The sequence below is a fragment of the Ceratotherium simum genome, chromosome 2 (assembly GCF_057802395.1).
Source record: "Ceratotherium simum simum isolate JZ-2026a chromosome 2, ASM5780239v1, whole genome shotgun sequence".
Taxonomy (NCBI): Eukaryota; Metazoa; Chordata; class Mammalia; order Perissodactyla; family Rhinocerotidae; genus Ceratotherium; species Ceratotherium simum.
The window spans coordinates 43,227,586-43,234,770 of NC_141901.1; positions in this window are offsets into that span (position 1 = coordinate 43,227,586).

Consider the following 7,185-nt stretch of genomic DNA (forward strand, 5'->3'; position numbering starts at 1 on the left):
TACTATACCTATATCCATAGGGTTCTAGTCAGGATTAAGTGAATTAATTTATGTAAGCTCTTGGAGCAGTGCCTCGTAATCCTGCTGACAGGTATAAAGTCACGTAATTGCTTGTCAGCTATTCCTTTGTAATTTATAGGTTGGATCTGCCACAGTCTCTTTAGCCATTTCTAAATGTCCTATGGACATATAGATTGCTATGACTTTCACTATCGTAAACAAGGCTTCCATATATTTTTTCCTCCTTATGTTTGATATTATGATATCATAATATCATAATCTTTATGTTTATGTTATGATAATTTCTCAAAGGTAGAGAAGAAGTGAAATTGCTGCGTTTATCACTTTAAAGACTTTATTAGAAAAACATAATGGTAATGAGTAGATACCTGCCTTCTGTCCTCCCACCTGTTGGTTTTGGTTCTACTCCCTTGGGCAGCCTGAGCCACATAGCAGCTCTGAGGTAGTAGATCCCAGTGAATAGGACTAATAACCTCAGGTTCAGCTTAACCTTGGGGATGGGAGGGTCACATTTTTGGGGGGCTTACTAAGCATTTATATATAATAATTCATTTAATCACTATGATGTAGGTACCATGAGTTGTCCCATTTTACTCATGAGGAAATGGAGGCAAAAAGAAACAATGTAAGTACTAAGGGTTGCACAACTCTGAGTGGCAGATCCTTTATACAGGTATGGATGTTGAGTCAGTCAGTCCCTGTAAACTCAGTATTCTGCTCATCACATAGAAAACATCCAATAAATGCCAGCATTATTCTAGGGGTGACTGGTGATTATTAGGGCCGAGGAATTATTGTTATCCCCATTATCCTCACTACCCTCAGATGGTAAGGATGCTCATCTCTGGGGCAGTCACTTCATTTATCTTAACAAAATGATAAGGAAAGTGTGGTTTAAAGCCTTGGTTGACCAATCTACCTATTCTCTTCTCTAGCCACAGACCACATTCTTAAACTTTGACAGGACCTGTTGAGAGTTGCCATAATTAGCACCCTGATGTTTGCTCACGGATAAGATAAATGTAAATATAGTTAAAGGCAAATGTGGATGCATATAAGTTCCCATTGGTGATGGAGCTAGCAACTGGTGGATGAGAAGTTGAGTTATGCTGGATGCCCGGGAAAGAGACTAATGCGGGAGCCCTGTACCTGGGACTTGAGGAGAACAGATCAACTGGTTTGAGACGTTGGAGTGTTGGAGGCAGACTGCAAAAGGAATTTCCTTGTGACCCAGAAAATTGTGCTGGAGCAAGAAGAAAATGGCATTCGCTCACTCATTGAACATTTACTCTGCGACAGAAGCTGGAGATACAAAGATGAAGAAGACACAGCCCCTGCCCTCTAGGAGCTGATGTTGTATTCCAGAAGACACACACGTAGACGAATGATTGCATTATGGGGTGATGCACGGGGACACACTCTAGAGGTGCACACAGTGTGGTGGGGTCTTCCTGGAGCTAGAATCCTTCAAAATAAATCAGAGAGGCAGAAAGAGTGGGGGAGGAATTCGATGCAGAGGGAGGAGCATGTGCAAAGGTGTGGGTGTAACACAGCAGTGCACGTGCAGCTGTGGCAGAGGTTTGGAAGGATGCCGTGCATGGTGCATGTGAGGAGCGGAGGGGTGCAGCATCAGGGAGTTGCATCACGGAGGGGCTGAAACCCTGTTAAAGAGTTTTGACTTTTATCTTAAAGGATACAGATGGCCACCAAAGGTTTTTTAGAAAGGAAAGAAGCATGATTATATCTAAATTTTACAAACTGAGTTGTTTCTTCAAATATTGGCATCCTGAGGAAAAGCTAAGCTGCCTTGAGGTGGGAGCTGGCTTGTGGGAGAGAGAGCCCAGTGGGGACGGGCTCCAGGCAGGGGCTGGCAGTGGCCCCGGGAAATGTTAGGAAGTGGATCTTGTGATGATGACCAGATTTGACTGGCTATATTGGCCTGTCTGACGATGTCACGTGGAACAAACAAATAAATCATTAAATACCTTTGCCCTGACCAGTAGTCACAGAGTTGTTTCATTTAAGCTTTAAAATAACTTGTGATTTTGGCATTGTTGTTACTCCTTTTGTGCAGCTGAGTAAATGAAGGCTCAGGGAAGTTAAGGAAGTTGTTTCAAACCATATGGTGTGTGAGTGCTGGAGTGCATAGTCCCAGGCTCCTTTGTCGCGGGAGCTGTCCTCAGAGGCCAGAAGTGAGTTCATTGTGCTGAGTTCCTGAATGGAGCATCCCCTTGTGTAGCTGTGGAAAGCAGCTGGGCCCAGAGATGACTCCTTCTGTGGAAAGCAGCCCCATGGGGCCCCATTTGGTGTCTGAGGCGGTGACCCAGATGTCCTGCTGAGGAGGAGGGATGTGGGGAGACCCAGAGAGCCAGCCTGTTCTCCGGGTGTTTGTTATTCCCCCAGGACGGAGGCAGCGGGTGAGACCTCCAGAGTTCCAAGGGGACGAAGGGCCTGTGGCTTTCATCACAAAGGAAAGGCTAGATCAGCGCAAATCCATCGTCCCTTCTGGAAGAACTGCTCCCAGGACATGCCTGACGCTGCCAACGAAGCTCAGCAGGGCTGGTTGGCCACCTGGCCCCTCAGGTGCTGCCTTTCTTCTGCAGAGATTTGGTGACAAAAAAGGGGGGTTTCTTAATTGCTCAGCTGTAAGAATAAATGGGCAGAGGGGTCTGTGTTGAAATGGGGTGCAACTGTACCCCACCCTTCCTGCCACATCAGGATCTGGGTCTCTCTTGGGAACTCTGTAGGAGCCGTATCTCTGAGTTCAGGAAAGCGGGATGCCTTCCACACTTTAATTCTTTGGTTCTTCAGATACTTTAATTTACTCCATACAAGATGCCAGCAACTTGACAAGGGTTTTACAGTCAGGACCTGATCTTATCTCCACAATAACTTTGAGAAATAGATACTGATATCTCCACTTAACAGATAAGAATATAGGATGCTCACTGCCACTAATGTCCATTTGATGCCATATGCATTGTCATTCAATGCACACAGACGGGCACTGTTCTGGATGCTAGGGAGACAGCAGAGAACATGGCCACAAGGACGTGCTTACGGAGCAGGCTGCTCCCACGATGAGTGAGATGATGGGCATGAATGTGTTTGATAGAACATAAAGTGCCACATGCCTCTAGGGACATCCTGGCAGGAGTCAAGGCTCAGAACACTGTGAAAGTTGGATCACACTGCCCCGTGTGGACCAGCAAGCTTAGGAGCCCTGTCACTTGGGACTGCCCCACCAGAGCACTTCAACCAGGAGGCTGGTGGTCCTGGCCTTCAAGGTCCTAGGGGTCAGACAGAGCGCTATACTGGTTGCCCAGTTTTCACAAGCTGTGAGAGGACACCCTCCCCAGCCCACCCCACACCACCCATGTTCCGGCTCCCTCCTCAGTGGCTGCTGCCGGGGCTGGGAGGATGCTCAGCAGAGAAAGGCCAGGTCCCTGGCAGCCCCTCGTTTTGTTGTGGGGCTGGCGACTACTCCTGTCCTCTTGGCCCTGAATCCCTGTTTGTCTGCACTTGTGCTTGAAGGTCTGAGAAACACAAGCACATGGAAAAAGCTGGAGGGTCTTCATGAATAACTCTGAATTCACTAATTTGTTTTTGTGATGAACTACCATTTCCCGTTCCCTCAAATGCGTTAGTCAAGAATTGTTTATTGTATTATATTTTGTTTATTTGTTTATTAATATACCATCTCAAACCCATAGCAAAGGGTACCAATGTTACAAGTTTTATGAAATGGAAATAGACAATCAGAGCCAGGGAAAGGAAGTCACATCAGATAAGAGAATCAAAAGAAACAGTTTTTTTTAAATCATTTTGAAACATTGAAAAGGTATGTAACTTTCTATTATAAAAGCAATGCGTGCTTGCTTAGAATATTTGTAAAGTATAGAGAACATCGATAATAAAATAAAAATAATTGGTAGGCCTAAATTACATGGGGATTAGAGTATACAATTCCATATTTATTATTTTAAAGTCTACTTTTTTCACTTAATATATCATTTTTCTACAGCATATTTTAATGACTGAGTAATAAATATCCCATAGTGTGGATTTACCTGAATTTATTTAATTAGTTATCTACTGCGGATAATTTATGTTATTGCCTTTCCTGCTGCATTTATAAAATTGTTGCAATAAACATCCTTGCACATCTAAGTTTGTAAACATTGCGATTGTTTTCTTAGGGTAAGTTCCTAGAAGCAGCATCCCTGGGTCACAGCACATCCATCTCGTCTTATGTACAGGCAGGGACACAGGCTCCGGAGTCAGACCACTTAGGACCGACTCCCCACTCTGCCACCTGCCAGCTGAATGGCCGTGAAGGATCTCACAGGACCGGGGTTTCCTCCCTGGTGAGTTGAGTTGCGGTGAGATGCATGTGGCTTAATACAGGATAAGCCCTTAGATCATGGCCTGGCCCAGTGAGCGCAGAACTCTTGGCTATTATCATTAATGTTTTTCTTGTTATCATTGCCAACTTATCCTGAACGAGTGTCCCAATTTCAACTCCCACAAGCATTGTATAAGAGTGATCATTTCCGCACACCCTCATCAACTGGGTATTGTCATTCCTCTTATTATTTCGTTGCTTGCCAACCTGAGGGGAAACATGTTGCTTTAATTTTCCTTCTTTGATTACTAGTAATGAGCATTTTTTTGATGTCTTATTGGTATTTGTTTATTTATTAGTGAATTTCCTGTTCATGATTTCTTTCCCATGTTGGGTAGATTGCTCATCTTTTTCTTACAGGTTTCGTTAACATATTAAGGATATTAATCTTTTGATGGTCATGTATGTTGTAAGTGTATTTTTTCAAGTTTTCCTTGTGCTATTTCACTTTGTTTCTGTTTGTGGACACAGAAATTGTACTTTTCCTTGTTCTTGCCTATGCTTGTACGCTGAAAAGCCCTCCATGAGATGTTGCCTATCTTTCTCCATTTTTTTAAATAATTTTTTACTCTTACTTTTTGAATTCAAATGAAATTAATTTGGAGTTTTAATAGTCAAATTTCTCCACTTTTTTGTTTAATCATTTATCAATTAATTATTATAGACTGAATTATATGTTCTTGATTTGTTTCTTGGCTGTTTCATTCATCTCTATGTCTTTTCCTATGCTTGTATTTTAATTTTTTGGTAGCTTTATAAAATACTTTAATATCTGTTGATACAAATCCACTTTTACTAATTTTTTGGAAATATTTTCTTGGCTATTATCATCTGATTATTTCTATAAATAAACTCTGGAATAATTTTGTCACTTCTGAGAAGACTATTGATTTTGATTAGAATTGCATTCATTTTATAAATTAATTTGGGGAAAACTGATATTTTTACTGCTTTCCTGCCTAGAAACATGGAAGTTATTTCTTACTTAATCAAGATACTTTAAAACATACTTTTTATTTTAGAATAGTTTTAGATTTACAGACAAGTTGCAAAGATAGTCCAGGGTTCCTGTGTGCCCTGCACCCAGTTTTCCTTGTCATTAACATCTCACGTCATTGTAGTACATTTGTCACAACTAATGAACCCATATTGATATATCTTATTATTAACTAATGTCCATACTTTATTTGGATTTTATTAGTTTTCTCCTAATGTCCTTTCGCTGTCCCAGCATCCCATCCAGGATACCATGAGTCTCCATGTCTCCTTAGGCTACTCTAGACTGTGACAGTTTCTCAGACTTTCCTTGTTTTTGATGATCTCGACCATTTTGAGGAGTGCTGGTCAGGTATTTTGTAGAACGTTCCTGGTGACTGTATTTTCACAGGATTTGGAAAGCAGATGAATAGGGAGCAGGCTTGATAATCTATTACAAAAACTGGGAAGTCAAACCAGTGCTCGAACCTACGTGGAAGGTTGCCTGCCTCTGTATGGAGCCAGGCATTGGGGCCACCTGCAGGTAAGGCTGAGTTTTCTGTAGGAAGCAGCTTAGGCTCGGCTCTAACCCTTACAGAGGTCTTTGCCTGAGTCCCCAGTCTCCTGTCCCACAGCACAAGCAGAATTAATTTGTCTTGAAAACAAAAAGTTTGATTACAGGAATATCTTAGCAATGCTCCCCTGGTGCTGAGAGGACTGGCTTCACTCAGGACCCCTCTGTTTTGAATTAGTACAAAATTGTCTCCCATCACCATCCCCTCCCCACTGCCACCCCTTCTAGGACAATGTACAAGTTTGCTTCATGGAATTATTGAGTCAACTGAATTTTGGAAAAAATTTGTCAAAGACGACCATTTTCAGTGATGATCAATTAACATTGATCCATACTCTCTGGCAGCAGTTAAATTCTAGAACCTGGTCCCTTGAAGCCTTACCTGAATCATGATGTTAAACTACATCATTCTTCTTCCAATTCTGTATGAACTGAAGGCATAAATTCATTACTGTACATCCAATAGTGTTATTACATTATTAGTATAATTACGAAAGGATGCTAAAATGTTGCCATATTTACTAACACTTGGAAATGTCCTTCACCTAAAATGCTGCAGTTATATTGAGATTTGAATGTTGCCAAACATTAAGGACTGAGCACTTACCTTAAACTTATTTAGTGCTTGAGCTCATGGCTGATTTTCACCCCTAGACTGAATCATATTTGTGTTTTTGGGTCCATGCCTGGGCTGGGAGTTGTTGATTGATTATTTGATGTTCAGAATTTTATGAGTTGGACAAAAGCTTTGTGGGTACATCCTTCAGTACATACCTTCATCTTATAAACCAGGACACTGAGGGCACAAGTGACTTCCACATAGTCATAAGTACCAGGAATTTGAGGTCAAGTGGAAGCCAGGGTCCCAGGTCTAATTTTATTTTTTTGAAGTCACAGTTTAACTATCCTTACTTTTGTGAATTCACTTCCTCACCCACCTGGGCAGAGTTGCTCACTCCATCCCGTGGCCACATTTTAAGCTAGACATTTTTCTAACATCATTATTTCTTTCATCACAGTGCAATTTTTTTCTGTTTCTGTGTTTGCCTCTACTAGTAGACTTAGAGTCCCTTGAGGGCAGTGACTTTGTCTTATTTTTTTTGATTTCCTAGTGCCAGGCACAGAAGGCTCCCATTAGCTGCATATTGTATGAATGAACAGATGAATGGACACGCCATACCGATTTCATGAGTAATCTTTGTGTTCCTAT